The sequence below is a fragment of the Perna viridis genome, chromosome 4, assembly GCF_037379345.1.
Source record: "Perna viridis isolate PV_CMFRI_1.1 ecotype Kerala chromosome 4, ASM3737934v1, whole genome shotgun sequence".
Classification (NCBI taxonomy): domain Eukaryota; kingdom Metazoa; phylum Mollusca; class Bivalvia; order Mytilida; family Mytilidae; genus Perna; species Perna viridis.
The window spans coordinates 228,254-252,606 of record NC_142448.1 but is presented as its reverse complement, the minus strand read 5'-3'; positions in this window follow the sequence as shown (position 1 = coordinate 252,606).

The window sequence follows — 24,353 nt, the reverse complement described above, 5'->3', positions numbered from 1 at the left end:
GTAATTTCTGCGTAGGACTATTTTTGCGTACGTTCCAAATGCTCATTGGTTGAATTGGTGGTCTGTAACCTAAAGAGTCACTTTTTGTCTTAGAAAAAAATAAATCACTATACAGGTATCTTTCTACACACATACTGAATGCATTTGCAAAGTTTCAGTGAAATATGACGAGCACTTTTTTAAATATTTGATTTTTAAATATAGGGTAACCAACTTGTGCGAGCAAAAAAGTGACAATATTTTACCATACTTAAATGCATTAAATATTTGCAAAGAACTTTTTCTGACTTTTCAAATAAAAAATATCAATCACAACTTGTTTTTTAACAATATTAATGAAGAAGTAGTTTTAACAGTAATCATTTTCTGAGAAATTGGTCTATTTTTAAAAATTTATTTCTGACATGCCTCCCCCTTTTTCTTGATCACATGTCAAAAATCCTAAATCTTTAAATTTTCACAAAAGGTGATATATTTGGCTTTAAATTTGTAAATACAGTGTTTTTACATTACAACATGACCAGTAAAGGGTACCTAAAGCAAAAAAAGTGCTCAATAATGGATTTTCCATGTTGCCATAGGGGAATGCTTATATGGCCTTAACCGCAGTAATGAAAGTGAGTTTTTCCTCATTTCTAACCTAATTTTTGCTCAAATCTACACAAAACTTGATTTCAAGTGCTTATTACCACCATATTTAGGTAAATATAGCCCTCAAAGTTTAATATTTGATATTTTTACTAAATTTTCTACACTTTTTACAAGATAGGACATAAAAATCAGGCAAAAAGACCAATTTTCCATAATTTGGACCTATAACTTAAAAAAATGCATATTTTGAAGGATTTTTGTAGTGTATTCCTCTCATGGCAAAGTTAACAAGATCTTCAAGTAGTTTAAAGCTATTTCAAGAAACTTTTCATTTTGCCATGGCTTCAGCTTAAGGCTAAAAACCACTAATTCCACTTCCCATAGGCTTCTATGCTAATTTCACAATATTCAATGGCTTCTCTGGACTTTACCTTAACTTTAACCTGCAGAGGACTATATATCAGCATGATTCTACATATGTCAGCTCACAATCCTCAGAATGGCATGTGGGGTTAGCAGACTTGCAGTGAAGTACTGGTCACCGGAAGTGAAGGGTCTATAAATAGCATGGGAAATCCCAGTGTTTTCACAAGATAGGGGTATATTTAAAAATCATTGTGGAGATTAGGCTTCACATCACAAGAAGCAAAATGCACCTATAAAATGTACAGAAATGTTTTTCCTGTCAGAAACTGTTTAAATTTTTTAAATAAGATGAGAACTTTTTTCACAGCACTATGAGGAACAGGAGTAATTTCTGCGTAGGACTATTTTTGCGTACGTTCCAAATGCTCATTGGTTGAATTGGTGGTCTGTAACCTAAAGAGTCACTTTTTGTCTTAGAAAAAATAAATCACTATACAGGTATCTTTCTACACACATACTGAATGCATTTGCAAAGTTTCAGTGAAATGTGACGAGCACTTTTTTAAATATTTGATTTTTAAATATAGGGTAACCAACTTGTGCGAGCAAAAAAGTGACAATATTTTACCATACTTAAATGCATTAAATATTTGCAAAGAACTTTTTCTGACTTTTCAAATAAAAAATATCAATCACAACTTGTTTTTTAACAATATTAATGAAGAAGTAGTTTTAACAGTAATCATTTTCTGAGAAATTGGTCTATTTTTAAAAATTTATTTCTGACATGCCTCCCCCTTTTTCTTGATCACATGTCAAAAATCCTAAATCTTTAAATTTTCACAAAAGGTGATATATTTGGCTTTAAATTTGTAAATACAGTGTTTTTACATTACAACATGACCAGTAAAGGGTACCTAAAGCAAAAAAAGTGCTCAATAATGGATTTTCCATGTTGCCATAGGGGAATGCTTATATGGCCTTAACCGCAGTAATGAAAGTGAGTTTTTCCTCATTTCTAACCTAATTTTTGCTCAAATCTACACAAAACTTGATTTCAAGTGCTTATTACCACCATATTTAGGTAAATATAGCCCTCAAAGTTTAATATTTGATATTTTTACTAAATTTTCTACACTTTTTACAAGATAGGACATAAAAATCAGGCAAAAAGACCAATTTTCCATAATTTGGACCTATAACTTAAAAAAATGCATATTTTGAAGGATTTTTGTAGTGTATTCCTCTCATGGCAAAGTTAACAAGATCTTCAAGTAGTTTAAAGCTATTTCAAGAAACTTTTCATTTTGCCATGGCTTCAGCTTAAGGCTAAAAACCACTAATTCCACTTCCCATAGGCTTCTATGCTAATTTCACAATATTCAATGGCTTCTCTGGACTTTACCTTAACTTTAACCTGCAGAGGACTATATATCAGCATGATTCTACATATGTCAGCTCACAATCCTCAGAATGGCATGTGGGGTTAGCAGACTTGCAGTGAAGTACTGGTCACCGGAAGTGAAGGGTCTATAAATAGCATGGGAAATCCCAGTGTTTTCACAAGATAGGGGTATATTTAAAAATCATTGTGGAGATTAGGCTTCACATCACAAGAAGCAAAATGCACCTATAAAATATACAGAAATGTTTTTCCTGTCAGAAACTGTTTAAATTTTTTAAATAAGATGAGAACTTTTTTCACAGCACTATGAGGAACAGGAGTAATTTCTGCGTAGGACTATTTTTGCGTACGTTCCAAATGCTCATTGGTTGAATTGGTGGTCTGTAACCTAAAGAGTCACTTTTTGTCTTAGAAAAAATAAATCACTATACAGGTATCTTTCTAAACACATACTGAATGCATTTGCAAAGTTTCAGTGAAATGTGACGAGCACTTTTTTAAATATTTGATTTTTAAATATAGGGTAACCAACTTGTGCGAGCAAAAAAGTGACAATATTTTACCATACTTAAATGCATTAAATATTTGCAAAGAACTTTTTCTGACTTTTCAAATAAAAAATATCAATCACAACTTGTTTTTAACAATATTAATGAAGAAGTAGTTTTAACAGTAATCATTTTCTGAGAAATTGGTCTATTTTTAAAAATTTATTTCTGACATGCCTCCCCCTTTTTCTTGATCACATGTCAAAAATCCTAAATCTTTAAATTTTCACAAAAGGTGATATCTTTGGCTTTAAATTTGTAAATACAGTGTTTTTACATTACAACATGACCAGTAAAGGGTACCTAAAGCAAAAAAGTGCTCAATAATGGATTTTCCATGTTGCCATAGGGGAATGCTTATATGGCCTTAACCGCAGTAATGAAAGTGAGTTTTTCCTCATTTCTAACCTAATTTTTGCTCAAATCTACACAAAACTTGATTTCAAGTGCTTATTACCACCATATTTAGGTAAATATAGCCCTCAAAGTTTAATATTTGATATTTTTACTAAATTTTCTACACTTTTTACAAGATAGGACATAAAAATCAGGCAAAAAGACCAATTTTCCATAATTTGGACCTATAACTTAAAAAAATGCATATTTTGAAGGATTTTTGTAGTGTATTCCTCTCATGGCAAAGTTAACAAGATCTTCAAGTAGTTTAAAGCTATTTCAAGAAACTTTTCATTTTGCCATGGCTTCAGCTTAAGGCTAAAAACCACTAATTCCACTTCCCATAGGCTTCTATGCTAATTTCACAATATTCAATGGCTTCTCTGGACTTTACCTTAACTTTAACCTGCAGAGGACTATATATCAGCATGATTCTACATATGTCAGCTCACAATCCTCAGAATGGCATGTGGGGTTAGCAGACTTGCAGTGAAGTACTGGTCACCGGAAGTGAAGGGTCTATAAATAGCATGGGAAATCCCAGTGTTTTCACAAGATAGGGGTATATTTAAAAATCATTGTGGAGATTAGGCTTCACATCACAAGAAGCAAAATGCACCTATAAAATGTACAGAAATGTTTTTCCTGTCAGAAACTGTTTAAATTTTTTAAATAAGATGAGAACTTTTTTCACAGCACTATGAGGAACAGGAGTAATTTCTGCGTAGGACTATTTTTGCGTACGTTCCAAATGCTCATTGGTTGAATTGGTGGTCTGTAACCTAAAGAGTCACTTTTTGTCTTAGAAAAAATAAATCACTATACAGGTATCTTTCTACACACATACTGAATGCATTTGCAAAGTTTCAGTGAAATGTGACGAGCACTTTTTTAAATATTTGATTTTTAAATATAGGGTAACCAACTTGTGCGAGCAAAAAAGTGACAATATTTTACCATACTTAAATGCATTAAATATTTGCAAAGAACTTTTTCTGACTTTTCAAATAAAAAATATCAATCCCAACTTGTTTTTTAACAATATTAATGAAGAAGTAGTTTTAACAGTAATCATTTTCTGAGAAATTGGTCTATTTTTAAAAATTTATTTCTGACATGCCTCCCCCTTTTTCTTGATCACATGTCAAAAATCCTAAATCTTTAAATTTTCACAAAAGGTGATATATTTGGCTTTAAATTTGTAAATACAGTGTTTTTACATTACAACATGACCAGTAAAGGGTACCTAAAGCAAAAAAAGTGCTCAATAATGGATTTTCCATGTTGCCATAGGGGAATGCTTATATGGCCTTAACCGCAGTAATGAAAGTGAGTTTTTCCTCATTTCTAACCTAATTTTTGCTCAAATCTACACAAAACTTGATTTCAAGTGCTTATTACCACCATATTTAGGTAAATATAGCCCTCAAAGTTTAATATTTGATATTTTTACTAAATTTTCTACACTTTTTACAAGATAGGACATAAAAATCAGGCAAAAAGACCAATTTTCCATAATTTGGACCTATAACTTAAAAAAATGCATATTTTGAAGGATTTTTGTAGTGTATTCCTCTCATGGCAAAGTTAACAAGATCTTCAAGTAGTTTAAAGCTATTTCAAGAAACTTTTCATTTTGCCATGGTTTCAGCTTAAGGCTAAAAACCACTAATTCCACTTCCCATAGGCTTCTATGCTAATTTCACAATATTCAATGGCTTCTCTGGACTTTACCTTAACTTTAACCTGCAGAGGACTATATATCAGCATGATTCTACATATGTCAGCTCACAATCCTCAGAATGGCATGTGGGGTTAGCAGACTTGCAGTGAAGTACTGGTCACCGGAAGTGAAGGGTCTATAAATAGCATGGGAAATCCCAGTGTTTTCACAAGATAGGGGTATATTTAAAAATCATTGTGGAGATTAGGCTTCACATCACAAGAAGCAAAATGCACCTATAAAATGTACAGAAATGTTTTTCCTGTCAGAAACTGTTTAAATTTTTTAAATAAGATGAGAACTTTTTTCACGGCACTATGAGGAACAGGGGTAATTTCTGCGTAGGACTATTTTTGCGTACGTTCCAAATGCTCATTGGTTGAATTGGTGGTCTGTAACCTAAAGAGTCACTTTTTGTCTTAGAAAAAATAAATCACTATACAGGTATCTTTCTACACACATACTGAATGCATTTGCAAAGTTTCAGTGAAATGTGACGAGCACTTTTTTAAATATTTGATTTTTAAATATAGGGTAACCAACTTGTGCGAGCAAAAAAGTGACAATATTTTACCATACTTAAATGCATTAAATATTTGCAAAGAACTTTTTCTGACTTTTCAAATAAAAAATATCAATCACAACTTGTTTTTTAACAATATTAATGAAGAAGTAGTTTTAACAGTAATCATTTTCTGAGAAATTGGTCTATTTTTAAAAATTTATTTCTGACATGCCTCCCCCTTTTTCTTGATCACATGTCAAAAATCCTAAATCTTTAAATTTTCACAAAAGGTGATATATTTGGCTTTAAATTTGTAAATACAGTGTTTTTACATTACAACATGACCAGTAAAGGGTACCTAAAGCAAAAAAAGTGCTCAATAATGGATTTTCCATGTTGCCATAGGGGAATGCTTATATGGCCTTAACCGCAGTAATGAAAGTGAGTTTTTCCTCATTTCTAACCTAATTTTTGCTCAAATCTACACAAAACTTGATTTCAAGTGCTTATTACCACCATATTTAGGTAAATATAGCCCTCAAAGTTTAATATTTGATATTTTTACTAAATTTTCTACACTTTTTACAAGATAGGACATAAAAATCAGGCAAAAAGACCAATTTTCCATAATTTGGACCTATAACTTAAAAAAATGCATATTTTGAAGGATTTTTGTAGTGTATTCCTCTCATGGCAAAGTTAACAAGATCTTCAAGTAGTTTAAAGCTATTTCAAGAAACTTTTCATTTTGCCATGGCTTCAGCTTAAGGCTAAAAACCACTAATTCCACTTCCCATAGGCTTCTATGCTAATTTCACAATATTCAATGGCTTCTCTGGACTTTACCTTAACTTTAACCTGCAGAGGACTATATATCAGCATGATTCTACATATGTCAGCTCACAATCCTCAGAATGGCATGTGGGGTTAGCAGACTTGCAGTGAAGTACTGGTCACCGGAAGTGAAGGGTCTATAAATAGCATGGGAAATCCCAGTGTTTTCACAAGATAGGGGTATATTTAAAAATCATTGTGGAGATTAGGCTTCACATCACAAGAAGCAAAATGCACCTATAAAATGTACAGAAATGTTTTTCCTGTCAGAAACTGTTTAAATTTTTTAAATAAGATGAGAACTTTTTTCACAGCACTATGAGGAACAGGAGTAATTTCTGCGTAGGACTATTTTTGCGTACGTTCCAAATGCTCATTGGTTGAATTGGTGGTCTGTAACCTAAAGAGTCACTTTTTGTCTTAGAAAAAAATAAATCACTATACAGGTATCTTTCTACACACATACTGAATGCATTTGCAAAGTTTCAGTGAAATATGACGAGCACTTTTTTAAATATTTGATTTTTAAATATAGGGTAACCAACTTGTGCGAGCAAAAAAGTGACAATATTTTACCATACTTAAATGCATTAAATATTTGCAAAGAACTTTTTCTGACTTTTCAAATAAAAAATATCAATCACAACTTGTTTTTTAACAATATTAATGAAGAAGTAGTTTTAACAGTAATCATTTTCTGAGAAATTGGTCTATTTTTAAAAATTTATTTCTGACATGCCTCCCCCTTTTTCTTGATCACATGTCAAAAATCCTAAATCTTTAAATTTTCACAAAAGGTGATATATTTGGCTTTAAATTTGTAAATACAGTGTTTTTACATTACAACATGACCAGTAAAGGGTACCTAAAGCAAAAAAAGTGCTCAATAATGGATTTTCCATGTTGCCATAGGGGAATGCTTATATGGCCTTAACCGCAGTAATGAAAGTGAGTTTTTCCTCATTTCTAACCTAATTTTTGCTCAAATCTACACAAAACTTGATTTCAAGTGCTTATTACCACCATATTTAGGTAAATATAGCCCTCAAAGTTTAATATTTGATATTTTTACTAAATTTTCTACACTTTTTACAAGATAGGACATAAAAATCAGGCAAAAAGACCAATTTTCCATAATTTGGACCTATAACTTAAAAAAATGCATATTTTGAAGGATTTTTGTAGTGTATTCCTCTCATGGCAAAGTTAACAAGATCTTCAAGTAGTTTAAAGCTATTTCAAGAAACTTTTCATTTTGCCATGGCTTCAGCTTAAGGCTAAAAACCACTAATTCCACTTCCCATAGGCTTCTATGCTAATTTCACAATATTCAATGGCTTCTCTGGACTTTACCTTAACTTTAACCTGCAGAGGACTATATATCAGCATGATTCTACATATGTCAGCTCACAATCCTCAGAATGGCATGTGGGGTTAGCAGACTTGCAGTGAAGTACTGGTCACCGGAAGTGAAGGGTCTATAAATAGCATGGGAAATCCCAGTGTTTTCACAAGATAGGGGTATATTTAAAAATCATTGTGGAGATTAGGCTTCACATCACAAGAAGCAAAATGCACCTATAAAATGTACAGAAATGTTTTTCCTGTCAGAAACTGTTTAAATTTTTTAAATAAGATGAGAACTTTTTTCACAGCACTATGAGGAACAGGAGTAATTTCTGCGTAGGACTATTTTTGCGTACGTTCCAAATGCTCATTGGTTGAATTGGTGGTCTGTAACCTAAAGAGTCACTTTTTGTCTTAGAAAAAATAAATCACTATACAGGTATCTTTCTACACACATACTGAATGCATTTGCAAAGTTTCAGTGAAATGTGACGAGCACTTTTTTAAATATTTGATTTTTAAATATAGGGTAACCAACTTGTGCGAGCAAAAAAGTGACAATATTTTACCATACTTAAATGCATTAAATATTTGCAAAGAACTTTTTCTGACTTTTCAAATAAAAAATATCAATCACAACTTGTTTTTTAACAATATTAATGAAGAAGTAGTTTTAACAGTAATCATTTTCTGAGAAATTGGTCTATTTTTAAAAATTTATTTCTGACATGCCTCCCCCTTTTTCTTGATCACATGTCAAAAATCCTAAATCTTTAAATTTTCACAAAAGGTGATATATTTGGCTTTAAATTTGTAAATACAGTGTTTTTACATTACAACATGACCAGTAAAGGGTACCTAAAGCAAAAAAAGTGCTCAATAATGGATTTTCCATGTTGCCATAGGGGAATGCTTATATGGCCTTAACCGCAGTAATGAAAGTGAGTTTTTCCTCATTTCTAACCTAATTTTTGCTCAAATCTACACAAAACTTGATTTCAAGTGCTTATTACCACCATATTTAGGTAAATATAGCCCTCAAAGTTTAATATTTGATATTTTTACTAAATTTTCTACACTTTTTACAAGATAGGACATAAAAATCAGGCAAAAAGACCAATTTTCCATAATTTGGACCTATAACTTAAAAAAATGCATATTTTGAAGGATTTTTGTAGTGTATTCCTCTCATGGCAAAGTTAACAAGATCTTCAAGTAGTTTAAAGCTATTTCAAGAAACTTTTCATTTTGCCATGGCTTCAGCTTAAGGCTAAAAACCACTAATTCCACTTCCCATAGGCTTCTATGCTAATTTCACAATATTCAATGGCTTCTCTGGACTTTACCTTAACTTTAACCTGCAGAGGACTATATATCAGCATGATTCTACATATGTCAGCTCACAATCCTCAGAATGGCATGTGGGGTTAGCAGACTTGCAGTGAAGTACTGGTCACCGGAAGTGAAGGGTCTATAAATAGCATGGGAAATCCCAGTGTTTTCACAAGATAGGGGTATATTTAAAAATCATTGTGGAGATTAGGCTTCACATCACAAGAAGCAAAATGCACCTATAAAATATACAGAAATGTTTTTCCTGTCAGAAACTGTTTAATTTTTTTAAATAAGATGAGAACTTTTTTCACAGCACTATGAGGAACAGGAGTAATTTCTGCGTAGGACTATTTTTGCGTACGTTCCAAATGCTCATTGGTTGAATTGGTGGTCTGTAACCTAAAGAGTCACTTTTTGTCTTAGAAAAAATAAATCACTATACAGGTATCTTTCTAAACACATACTGAATGCATTTGCAAAGTTTCAGTGAAATGTGACGAGCACTTTTTTAAATATTTGATTTTTAAATATAGGGTAACCAACTTGTGCGAGCAAAAAAGTGACAATATTTTACCATACTTAAATGCATTAAATATTTGCAAAGAACTTTTTCTGACTTTTCAAATAAAAAATATCAATCACAACTTGTTTTTAACAATATTAATGAAGAAGTAGTTTTAACAGTAATCATTTTCTGAGAAATTGGTCTATTTTTAAAAATTTATTTCTGACATGCCTCCCCCTTTTTCTTGATCACATGTCAAAAATCCTAAATCTTTAAATTTTCACAAAAGGTGATATCTTTGGCTTTAAATTTGTAAATACAGTGTTTTTACATTACAACATGACCAGTAAAGGGTACCTAAAGCAAAAAAGTGCTCAATAATGGATTTTCCATGTTGCCATAGGGGAATGCTTATATGGCCTTAACCGCAGTAATGAAAGTGAGTTTTTCCTCATTTCTAACCTAATTTTTGCTCAAATCTACACAAAACTTGATTTCAAGTGCTTATTACCACCATATTTAGGTAAATATAGCCCTCAAAGTTTAATATTTGATATTTTTACTAAATTTTCTACACTTTTTACAAGATAGGACATAAAAATCAGGCAAAAAGACCAATTTTCCATAATTTGGACCTATAACTTAAAAAAATGCATATTTTGAAGGATTTTTGTAGTGTATTCCTCTCATGGCAAAGTTAACAAGATCTTCAAGTAGTTTAAAGCTATTTCAAGAAACTTTTCATTTTGCCATGGCTTCAGCTTAAGGCTAAAAACCACTAATTCCACTTCCCATAGGCTTCTATGCTAATTTCACAATATTCAATGGCTTCTCTGGACTTTACCTTAACTTTAACCTGCAGAGGACTATATATCAGCATGATTCTACATATGTCAGCTCACAATCCTCAGAATGGCATGTGGGGTTAGCAGACTTGCAGTGAAGTACTGGTCACCGGAAGTGAAGGGTCTATAAATAGCATGGGAAATCCCAGTGTTTTCACAAGATAGGGGTATATTTAAAAATCATTGTGGAGATTAGGCTTCACATCACAAGAAGCAAAATGCACCTATAAAATGTACAGAAATGTTTTTCCTGTCAGAAACTGTTTAAATTTTTTAAATAAGATGAGAACTTTTTTCACAGCACTATGAGGAACAGGAGTAATTTCTGCGTAGGACTATTTTTGCGTACGTTCCAAATGCTCATTGGTTGAATTGGTGGTCTGTAACCTAAAGAGTCACTTTTTGTCTTAGAAAAAATAAATCACTATACAGGTATCTTTCTACACACATACTGAATGCATTTGCAAAGTTTCAGTGAAATGTGACGAGCACTTTTTTAAATATTTGATTTTTAAATATAGGGTAACCAACTTGTGCGAGCAAAAAAGTGACAATATTTTACCATACTTAAATGCATTAAATATTTGCAAAGAACTTTTTCTGACTTTTCAAATAAAAAATATCAATCACAACTTGTTTTTTAACAATATTAATGAAGAAGTAGTTTTAACAGTAATCATTTTCTGAGAAATTGGTCTATTTTTAAAAATTTATTTCTGACATGCCTCCCCCTTTTTCTTGATCACATGTCAAAAATCCTAAATCTTTAAATTTTCACAAAAGGTGATATATTTGGCTTTAAATTTGTAAATACAGTGTTTTTACATTACAACATGACCAGTAAAGGGTACCTAAAGCAAAAAAAGTGCTCAATAATGGATTTTCCATGTTGCCATAGGGGAATGCTTATATGGCCTTAACCGCAGTAATGAAAGTGAGTTTTTCCTCATTTCTAACCTAATTTTTGCTCAAATCTACACAAAACTTGATTTCAAGTGCTTATTACCACCATATTTAGGTAAATATAGCCCTCAAAGTTTAATATTTGATATTTTTACTAAATTTTCTACACTTTTTACAAGATAGGACATAAAAATCAGGCAAAAAGACCAATTTTCCATAATTTGGACCTATAACTTAAAAAAATGCATATTTTGAAGGATTTTTGTAGTGTATTCCTCTCATGGCAAAGTTAACAAGATCTTCAAGTAGTTTAAAGCTATTTCAAGAAACTTTTCATTTTGCCATGGCTTCAGCTTAAGGCTAAAAACCACTAATTCCACTTCCCATAGGCTTCTATGCTAATTTCACAATATTCAATGGCTTCTCTGGACTTTACCTTAACTTTAACCTGCAGAGGACTATATATCAGCATGATTCTACATATGTCAGCTCACAATCCTCAGAATGGCATGTGGGGTTAGCAGACTTGCAGTGAAGTACTGGTCACCGGAAGTGAAGGGTCTATAAATAGCATGGGAAATCCCAGTGTTTTCACAAGATAGGGGTATATTTAAAAATCATTGTGGAGATTAGGCTTCACATCACAAGAAGCAAAATGCACCTATAAAATGTACAGAAATGTTTTTCCTGTCAGAAACTGTTTAAATTTTTTAAATAAGATGAGAACTTTTTTCACGGCACTATGAGGAACAGGGGTAATTTCTGCGTAGGACTATTTTTGCGTACGTTCCAAATGCTCATTGGTTGAATTGGTGGTCTGTAACCTAAAGAGTCACTTTTTGTCTTAGAAAAAATAAATCACTATACAGGTATCTTTCTACACACATACTGAATGCATTTGCAAAGTTTCAGTGAAATGTGACGAGCACTTTTTTTAAATATTTGATTTTTAAATATAGGGTAACCAACTTGTGCGAGCAAAAAAGTGACAATATTTTACCATACTTAAATGCATTAAATATTTGCAAAGAACTTTTTCTGACTTTTCAAATAAAAAATATCAATCACAACTTGTTTTTTAACAATATTAATGAAGAAGTAGTTTTAACAGTAATCATTTTCTGAGAAATTGGTCTATTTTTAAAAATTTATTTCTGACATGCCTCCCCCTTTTTCTTGATCACATGTCAAAAATCCTAAATCTTTAAATTTTCACAAAAGGTGATATATTTGGCTTTAAATTTGTAAATACAGTGTTTTTACATTACAACATGACCAGTAAAGGGTACCTAAAGCAAAAAAAGTGCTCAATAATGGATTTTCCATGTTGCCATAGGGGAATGCTTATATGGCCTTAACCGCAGTAATGAAAGTGAGTTTTTCCTCATTTCTAACCTAATTTTTGCTCAAATCTACACAAAACTTGATTTCAAGTGCTTATTACCACCATATTTAGGTAAATATAGCCCTCAAAGTTTAATATTTGATATTTTTACTAAATTTTCTACACTTTTTACAAGATAGGACATAAAAATCAGGCAAAAAGACCAATTTTCCATAATTTGGACCTATAACTTAAAAAAATGCATATTTTGAAGGATTTTTGTAGTGTATTCCTCTCATGGCAAAGTTAACAAGATCTTCAAGTAGTTTAAAGCTATTTCAAGAAACTTTTCATTTTGCCATGGCTTCAGCTTAAGGCTAAAAACCACTAATTCCACTTCCCATAGGCTTCTATGCTAATTTCACAATATTCAATGGCTTCTCTGGACTTTACCTTAACTTTAACCTGCAGAGGACTATATATCAGCATGATTCTACATATGTCAGCTCACAATCCTCAGAATGGCATGTGGGGTTAGCAGACTTGCAGTGAAGTACTGGTCACCGGAAGTGAAGGGTCTATAAATAGCATGGGAAATCCCAGTGTTTTCACAAGATAGGGGTATATTTAAAAATCATTGTGGAGATTAGGCTTCACATCACAAGAAGCAAAATGCACCTATAAAATGTACAGAAATGTTTTTCCTGTCAGAAACTGTTTAAATTTTTTAAATAAGATGAGAACTTTTTTCACGGCACTATGAGGAACAGGGGTAATTTCTGCGTAGGACTATTTTTGCGTACGTTCCAAATGCTCATTGGTTGAATTGGTGGTCTGTAACCTAAAGAGTCACTTTTTGTCTTAGAAAAAATAAATCACTATACAGGTATCTTTCTACACACATACTGAATGCATTTGCAAAGTTTCAGTGAAATGTGACGAGCACTTTTTTTAAATATTTGATTTTTAAATATAGGGTAACCAACTTGTGCGAGCAAAAAAGTGACAATATTTTACCATACTTAAATGCATTAAATATTTGCAAAGAACTTTTTCTGACTTTTCAAATAAAAAATATCAATCACAACTTGTTTTTTAACAATATTAATGAAGAAGTAGTTTTAACAGTAATCATTTTCTGAGAAATTGGTCTATTTTTAAAAATTTATTTCTGACATGCCTCCCCCTTTTTCTTGATCACATGTCAAAAATCCTAAATCTTTAAATTTTCACAAAAGGTGATATATTTGGCTTTAAATTTGTAAATACAGTGTTTTTACATTACAACATGACCAGTAAAGGGTACCTAAAGCAAAAAAAGTGCTCAATAATGGATTTTCCATGTTGCCATAGGGGAATGCTTATATGGCCTTAACCGCAGTAATGAAAGTGAGTTTTTCCTCATTTCTAACCTAATTTTTGCTCAAATCTACACAAAACTTGATTTCAAGTGCTTATTACCACCATATTTAGGTAAATATAGCCCTCAAAGTTTAATATTTGATATTTTTACTAAATTTTCTACACTTTTTACAAGATAGGACATAAAAATCAGGCAAAAAGACCAATTTTCCATAATTTGGACCTATAACTTAAAAAAATGCATATTTTGAAGGATTTTTGTAGTGTATTCCTCTCATGGCAAAGTTAACAAGATCTTCAAGTAGTTTAAAGCTATTTCAAGAAACTTTTCATTTTGCCATGGCTTCAGCTTAAGGCTAAAAACCACTAATTCCACTTCCCATAGGCTTCTATGCTAATTTCACAATATTCAATGGCTTCTCTGGACTTTACCTTAACTTTAACCTGCAGAGGACTATATATCAGCATGATTCTACATATGTCAGCTCACAATCCTCAGAATGGCATGTGGGGTTAGCAGACTTGCAGTGAAGTACTGGTCACCGGAAGTGAAGGGTCTATAAATAGCATGGGAAATCCCAGTGTTTTCACAAGATAGGGGTATATTTAAAAATCATTGTGGAGATTAGGCTTCACATCACAAGAAGCAAAATGCACCTATAAAATGTACAGAAATGTTTTTCCTGTCAGAAACTGTTTAAATTTTTTAAATAAGATGAGAACTTTTTTCACAGCACTATGAGGAACAGGGGTAATTTCTGCGTAGGACTATTTTTGCGTACGTTCCAAATGCTCATTGGTTGAATTGGTGGTCTGTAACCTAAAGAGTCACTTTTTGTCTTAGAAAAAATAAATCACTATACAGGTATCTTTCTACACACATACTGAATGCATTTGCAAAGTTTCAGTGAAATGTGACGAGCACTTTTTTTAAATATTTGATTTTTAAATATAGGGTAACCAACTTGTGCGAGCAAAAAAGTGACAATATTTTACCATACTTAAATGCATTAAATATTTGCAAAGAACTTTTTCTGACTTTTCAAATAAAAAATATCAATCACAACTTGTTTTTTAACAATATTAATGAAGAAGTAGTTTTAACAGTAATCATTTTCTGAGAAATTGGTCTATTTTTAAAAATTTATTTCTGACATGCCTCCCCCTTTTTCTTGATCACATGTCAAAAATCCTAAATCTTTAAATTTTCACAAAAGGTGATATATTTGGCTTTAAATTTGTAAATACAGTGTTTTTACATTACAACATGACCAGTAAAGGGTACCTAAAGCAAAAAAAGTGCTCAATAATGGATTTTCCATGTTGCCATAGGGGAATGCTTATATGGCCTTAACCGCAGTAATGAAAGTGAGTTTTTCCTCATTTCTAACCTAATTTTTGCTCAAATCTACACAAAACTTGATTTCAAGTGCTTATTACCACCATATTTAGGTAAATATAGCCCTCAAAGTTTAATATTTGATATTTTTACTAAATTTTCTACACTTTTTACAAGATAGGACATAAAAATCAGGCAAAAAGACCAATTTTCCATAATTTGGACCTATAACTTAAAAAAATGCATATTTTGAAGGATTTTTGTAGTGTATTCCTCTCATGGCAAAGTTAACAAGATCTTCAAGTAGTTTAAAGCTATTTCAAGAAACTTTTCATTTTGCCATGGCTTCAGCTTAAGGCTAAAAACCACTAATTCCACTTCCCATAGGCTTCTATGCTAATTTCACAATATTCAATGGCTTCTCTGGACTTTACCTTAACTTTAACCTGCAGAGGACTATATATCAGCATGATTCTACATATGTCAGCTCACAATCCTCAGAATGGCATGTGGGGTTAGCAGACTTGCAGTGAAGTACTGGTCACCGGAAGTGAAGGGTCTATAAATAGCATGGGAAATCCCAGTGTTTTCACAAGATAGGGGTATATTTAAAAATCATTGTGGAGATTAGGCTTCACATCACAAGAAGCAAAATGCACCTATAAAATGTACAGAAATGTTTTTCCTGTCAGAAACTGTTTAAATTTTTTAAATAAGATGAGAACTTTTTTCACGGCACTATGAGGAACAGGGGTAATTTCTGCGTAGGACTATTTTTGCGTACGTTCCAAATGCTCATTGGTTGAATTGGTGGTCTGTAACCTAAAGAGTCACTTTTTGTCTTAGAAAAAATAAATCACTATACAGGTATCTTTCTACACACATACTGAATGCATTTGCAAAGTTTCAGTGAAATGTGACGAGCACTTTTTTTAAATATTTGATTTTTAAATATAGGGTAACCAACTTGTGCGAGCAAAAAAGTGACAATATTTTACCATACTTAAATGCATTAAATATTTGCAAAGAACTTTTTCTGACTTTTCAAATAAAAAATATCAATCACAACTTGTTTTTTAACAATATTAATGAAGAAGTAGTTTTAACAGTAATCATTTTCTGAGAAATTGGTCTATTTTTAAAAATTTATTTCTGACATGCCTCCCCCTTTTTCTTGATCACATGTCAAAAATCCTAAATCTTTAAATTTTCACAAAAGGTGATATATTTGGCTTTAAATTTGTAAATACAGTGTTTTTACATTACAACATGACCAGTAAAGGGTACCTAAAGCAAAAAAAGTGCTCAATAATGGATTTTCCATGTTGCCATAGGGGAATGCTTATATGGCCTTAACCGCAGTAATGAAAGTGAGTTTTTCCTCATTTCTAACCTAATTTTTGCTCAAATCTACACAAAACTTGATTTCAAGTGCTTATTACCACCATATTTAGGTAAATATAGCCCTCAAAGTTTAATATTTGATATTTTTACTAAATTTTCTACACTTTTTACAAGATAGGACATAAAAATCAGGCAAAAAGACCAATTTTCCATAATTTGGACCTATAACTTAAAAAAATGCATATTTTGAAGGATTTTTGTAGTGTATTCCTCTCATGGCAAAGTTAACAAGATCTTCAAGTAGTTTAAAGCTATTTCAAGAAACTTTTCATTTTGCCATGGCTTCAGCTTAAGGCTAAAAACCACTAATTCCACTTCCCATAGGCTTCTATGCTAATTTCACAATATTCAATGGCTTCTCTGGACTTTACCTTAACTTTAACCTGCAGAGGACTATATATCAGCATGATTCTACATATGTCAGCTCACAATCCTCAGAATGGCATGTGGGGTTAGCAGACTTGCAGTGAAGTACTGGTCACCGGAAGTGAAGGGTCTATAAATAGCATGGGAAATCCCAGTGTTTTCACAAGATAGGGGTATATTTAAAAATCATTGTGGAGATTAGGCTTCACATCACAAGAAGCAAAATGCACCTATAAAATGTACAGAAATGTTTTTCCTGTCAGAAACTGTTTAAATTTTTTTAAATAAGATGAGAACTTTTTTCACGGCACTATGAGGAACAGGGGTAATTTCTGCGTAGGACTATTTTTGCGTACGTTCCAAATGCTCATTGGTTGAATTGGTGGTCTGTAACCTAAAGAGTCACTTTTTGTCTTAGAAAAAATAAATCACTATACAGGTATCTTTCTACACACATACTGAATGCATTTGCAAAGTTTCAGTGAAATGTGACGAGCACTTTTTTAAATATTTGATTTTTAAATATAGGGTAACCAACTTGTGCGAGCAAAAAAGTGACAATATTTTACCATACTTAAATGCATTAAATATTTGCAAAGAACTTTTTCTGACTTTTCAAATAAAAAATATCAATCACAACTTGTTTTTTAACAATATTAATGAAGAAGTAGTTTTAACAGTAATCATTTTCTGAGAAATTGGTCTATTTTTAAAAATTTATTTCTGACATGCCTCCCCCTTTTTCTTGATCACATGTCAAAAATCCTAAATCTTTAAATTTTCACAAAAGGTGATATATTTGGCTTTAAATTTGTAAATACAGTGTTTTTACATTACAACATGACCAGTAAAGGGTACCTAAAGCAAAAAAAGTGCTCAATAATGGATTTTCCATGTTGCCATAGGGGAATGCTTATATGGCCTTAACCGCAGTAATGAAAGTGAGTTTTTCCTCATTTCTAACCTAATTTTTGCTCAAATCTACACAAAACTTGATTTCAAGTGCTTATTACCACCATATTTAGGTAAATATAGCCCTCAAAGTTTAATATTTGATATTTTTACTAAATTTTCTACACTTTTTACAAGATAGGACATAAAAATCAGGCAAAAAGACCAATTTTCCATAATTTGGACCTATAACTTAAAAAAATGCATATTTTGAAGGATTTTTGTAGTGTATTCCTCTCATGGCAAAGTTAACAAGATCTTCAAGTAGTTTAAAGCTATTTCAAGAAACTTTTCATTTTGCCATGGCTTCAGCTTAAGGCTAAAAACCACTAATTCCACTTCCCATAGGCTTCTATGCTAATTTCACAATATTCAATGGCTTCTCTGGACTTTACCTTAACTTTAACCTGCAGAGGACTATATATCAGCATGATTCTACATATGTCAGCTCACAATCCTCAGAATGGCATGTGGGGTTAGCAGACTTGCAGTGAAGTACTGGTCACCGGAAGTGAAGGGTCTATAAATAGCATGGGAAATCCCAGTGTTTTCACAAGATAGGGGTATATTTAAAAATCATTGTGGAGATTAGGCTTCACATCACAAGAAGCAAAATGCACCTATAAAATGTACAGAAATGTTTTTCCTGTCAGAAACTGTTTAAATTTTTTAAATAAGATGAGAACTTTTTTCACGGCACTATGAGGAACAGGGGTAATTTCTGCGTAGGACTATTTTTGCGTACGTTCCAAATGCTCATTGGTTGAATTGGTGGTCTGTAACCTAAAGAGTCACTTTTTGTCTTAGAAAAAATAAATCACTATACAGGTATCTTTCTACACACATACTGAATGCATTTGCAAAGTTTCAGTGAAATGTGACGAGCACTTTTTTTAAATATTTGATTTTTAAATATAGGGTAACCAACTTGTGCGAGCAAAAAAGTGACAATATTTTACCATACTTAAATGCATTAAATATTTGCAAAGAACTTTTTCTGACTTTTCAAATAAAAAATATCAATCACAACTTGTTTTTTAACAATATTAATGAAGAAGTAGTTTTAACAGTAATCATTTTCTGAGAAATTGGTCTATTTTTAAAAATTTATTTCTGACATGCCTCCCCCTTTTTCTTGATCACATGTCAAAAATCCTAAATCTTTAAATTTTCACAAAAGGTGATATATTTGGCTTTAAATTTGTAAATACAGTGTTTTTACATTACAACATGACCAGTAAAGGGTACCTAAAGCAAAAAAAGTGCTCAATAATGGATTTTCCATGTTGCCATAGGGGAATGCTTATATGGCCTTAACCGCAGTAATGAAAGTGAGTTTTTCCTCATTTCTAACCTAATTTTTGCTCAAATCTACACAAAACTTGATTTCAAGTGCTTATTACCACCATATTTAGGTAAATATAGCCCTCAAAGTTTAATATTTGATATTTTTACTAAATTTTCTACACTTTTTACAAGATAGGACATAAAAATCAGGCAAAAAGACCAATTTTCCATAATTTGGACCTATAACTTAAAAAAATGCATATTTTGAAGGATTTTTGTAGTGTATTCCTCTCATGGCAAAGTTAACAAGATCTTCAAGTAGTTTAAAGCTATTTCAAGAAACTTTTCATTTTGCCATGGCTTCAGCTTAAGGCTAAAAACCACTAATTCCACTTCCCATAGGCTTCTATGCTAATTTCACAATATTCAATGGCTTCTCTGGACTTTACCTTAACTTTAACCTGCAGAGGACTATATATCAGCATGATTCTACATATGTCAGCTCACAATCCTCAGAATGGCATGTGGGGTTAGCAGACTTGCAGTGAAGTACTGGTCACCGGAAGTGAAGGGTCTATAAATAGCATGGGAAATCCCAGTGTTTTCACAAGATAGGGGTATATTTAAAAATCATTGTGGAGATTAGGCTTCACATCACAAGAAGCAAAATGCACCTATAAAATGTACAGAAATGTTTTTCCTGTCAGAAACTGTTTAAATTTTTTAAATAAGATGAGAACTTTTTTCACGGCACTATGAGGAACAGGGGTAATTTCTGCGTAGGACTATTTTTGCGTACGTTCCAAATGCTCATTGGTTGAATTGGTGGTCTGTAACCTAAAGAGTCACTTTTTGTCTTAGAAAAAATAAATCACTATACAGGTATCTTTCTACACACATACTGAATGCATTTGCAAAGTTTCAGTGAAATGTGACGAGCACTTTTTTAAATATTTGATTTTTAAATATAGGGTAACCAACTTGTGCGAGCAAAAAAGTGACAATATTTTACCATACTTAAATGCATTAAATATTTGCAAAGAACTTTTTCTGACTTTTCAAATAAAAAATATCAATCACAACTTGTTTTTTAACAATATTAATGAAGAAGTAGTTTTAACAGTAATCATTTTCTGAGAAATTGGTCTATTTTTAAAAATTTATTTCTGACATGCCTCCCCCTTTTTCTTGATCACATGTCAAAAATCCTAAATCTTTAAATTTTCACAAAAGGTGATATATTTGGCTTTAAATTTGTAAATACAGTGTTTTTACATTACAACATGACCAGTAAAGGGTACCTAAAGCAAAAAAAGTGCTCAATAATGGATTTTCCATGTTGCCATAGGGGAATGCTTATATGGCCTTAACCGCAGTAATGAAAGTGAGTTTTTCCTCATTTCTAACCTAATTTTTGCTCAAATCTACACAAAACTTGATTTCAAGTGCTTATTACCACCATATTTAGGTAAATATAGCCCTCAAAGTTTAATATTTGATATTTTTACTAAATTTTCTACACTTTTTACAAGATAGGACATAAAAATCAGGCAAAAAGACCAATTTTCCATAATTTGGACCTATAACTTAAAAAAATGCATATTTTGAAGGATTTTTGTAGTGTATTCCTCTCATGGCAAAGTTAACAAGATCTTCAAGTAGTTTAAAGCTATTTCAAGAAACTTTTCATTTTGCCATGGTTTCAGCTTAAGGCTAAAAACCACTAATTCCACTTCCCATAGGCTTCTATGCTAATTTCACAATATTCAATGGCTTCTCTGGACTTTACCTTAACTTTAACCTGCAGAGGACTATATATCAGCATGATTCTACATATGTCAGCTCACAATCCTCAGAATGGCATGTGGGGTTAGCAGACTTGCAGTGAAGTACTGGTCACCGGAAGTGAAGGGTCTATAAATAGCATGGGAAATCCCAGTGTTTTCACAAGATAGGGGTATATTTAAAAATCATTGTGGAGATTAGGCTTCACATCACAAGAAGCAAAATGCACCTATAAAATGTACAGAAATGTTTTTCCTGTCAGAAACTGTTTAAATTTTTTAAATAAGATGAGAACTTTTTTCACGGCACTATGAGGAACAGGGGTAATTTCTGCGTAGGACTATTTTTGCGTACGTTCCAAATGCTCATTGGTTGAATTGGTGGTCTGTAACCTAAAGAGTCACTTTTTGTCTTAGAAAAAATAAATCACTATACAGGTATCTTTCTACACACATACTGAATGCATTTGCAAAGTTTCAGTGAAATGTGACGAGCACTTTTTTAAATATTTGATTTTTAAATATAGGGTAACCAACTTGTGCGAGCAAAAAAGTGACAATATTTTACCATACTTAAATGCATTAAATATTTGCAAAGAACTTTTTCTGACTTTTCAAATAAAAAATATCAATCACAACTTGTTTTTTAACAATATTAATGAAGAAGTAGTTTTAACAGTAATCATTTTCTGAGAAATTGGTCTATTTTTAAAAATTTATTTCTGACATGCCTCCCCCTTTTTCTTGATCACATGTCAAAAATCCTAAATCTTTAAATTTTCACAAAAGGTGATATATTTGGCTTTAAATTTGTAAATACAGTGTTTTTACATTACAACATGACCAGTAAAGGGTACCTAAAGCAAAAAAAGTGCTCAATAATGGATTTTCCATGTTGCCATAGGGGAATGCTTATATGGCCTTAACCGCAGTAATGAAAGTGAGTTTTTCCTCATTTCTAACCTAATTTTTGCTCAAATCTACACAAAACTTGATTTCAAGTGCTTATTACCACCATATTTAGGTAAATATAGCCCTCAAAGTTTAATATTTGATATTTTTACTAAATTTTCTACACTTTTTACAAGATAGGACATAAAAATCAGGCAAAAAGACCAATTTTCCATAATTTGGACCTATAACTTAAAAAAATGCATATTTTGAAGGATTTTTGTAGTGTATTCCTCTCATGGCAAAGTTAACAAGATCTTCAAGTAGTTTAAAGCTATTTCAAGAAACTTTTCATTTTGCCATGGCTTCAGCTTAAGGCTAAAAACCACTAATTCCACTTCCCATAGGCTTCTATGCTAATTTCACAATATTCAATGGCTTCTCTGGACTTTACCTTAACTTTAACCTGCAGAGGACTATATATCAGCATGATTCTACATATGTCAGCTCACAATCCTCAGAATGGCATGTGGGGTTAGCAGACTTGCAGTGAAGTACTGGTCACCGGAAGTGAAGGGTCTATAAATAGCATGGGAAATCCCAGTGTTTTCACAAGATAGGGGTATATTTAAAAATCATTGTGGAGATTAGGCTTCACATCACAAGAAGCAAAATGCACCTATAAAATGTACAGAAATGTTTTTCCTGTCAGAAACTGTTTAAATTTTTTAAATAAGATGAGAACTTTTTTCACGGCACTATGAGGAACAGGGGTAATTTCTGCGTAGGACTATTTTTGCGTACGTTCCAAATGCTCATTGGTTGAATTGGTGGTCTGTAACCTAAAGAGTCACTTTTTGTCTTAGAAAAAATAAATCACTATACAGGTATCTTTCTACACACATACTGAATGCATTTGCAAAGTTTCAGTGAAATGTGACGAGCACTTTTTTTAAATATTTGATTTTTAAATATAGGGTAACCAACTTGTGCGAGCAAAAAAGTGACAATATTTTACCATACTTAAATGCATTAAATATTTGCAAAGAACTTTTTCTGACTTTTCAAATAAAAAATATCAATCACAACTTGTTTTTTAACAATATTAATGAAGAAGTAGTTTTAACAGTAATCATTTTCTGAGAAATTGGTCTATTTTTAAAAATTTATTTCTGACATGCCTCCCCCTTTTTCTTGATCACATGTCAAAAATCCTAAATCTTTAAATTTTCACAAAAGGTGATATATTTGGCTTTAAATTTGTAAATACAGTGTTTTTACATTACAACATGACCAGTAAAGGGTACCTAAAGCAAAAAAAGTGCTCAATAATGGATTTTCCATGTTGCCATAGGGGAATGCTTATATGGCCTTAACCGCAGTAATGAAAGTGAGTTTTTCCTCATTTCTAACCTAATTTTTGCTCAAATCTACACAAAACTTGATTTCAAGTGCTTATTACCACCATATTTAGGTAAATATAGCCCTCAAAGTTTAATATTTGATATTTTTACTAAATTTTCTACACTTTTTACAAGATAGGACATAAAAATCAGGCAAAAAGACCAATTTTCCATAATTTGGACCTATAACTTAAAAAAATGCATATTTTGAAGGATTTTTGTAGTGTATTCCTCTCATGGCAAAGTTAACAAGATCTTCAAGTAGTTTAAAGCTATTTCAAGAAACTTTTCATTTTGCCATGGCTTCAGCTTAAGGCTAAAAACCACTAATTCCACTTCCCATAGGCTTCTATGCTAATTTCACAATATTCAATGGCTTCTCTGGACTTTACCTTAACTTTAACCTGCAGAGGACTATATATCAGCATGATTCTACATATGTCAGCTCACAATCCTCAGAATGGCATGTGGGGTTAGCAGACTTGCAGTGAAGTACTGGTCACCGGAAGTGAAGGGTCTATAAATAGCATGGGAAATCCCAGTGTTTTCACAAGATAGGGGTATATTTAAAAATCATTGTGGAGATTAGGCTTCACATCACAAGAAGCAAAATGCACCTATAAAATGTACAGAAATGTTTTTCCTGTCAGAAACTGTTTAAATTTTTTAAATAAGATGAGAACTTTTTTCACGGCACTATGAGGAACAGGGGTAATTTCTGCGTAGGACTATTTTTGCGTACGTTCCAAATGCTCATTGGTTGAATTGGTGGTCTGTAACCTAAAGAGTCACTTTTTGTCTTAGAAAAAATAAATCACTATACAGGTATCTTTCTACACACATACTGAATGCATTTGCAAAGTTTCAGTGAAATGTGACGAGCACTTTTTTAAATATTTGATTTTTAAATATAGGGTAACCAACTTGTGCGAGCAAAAA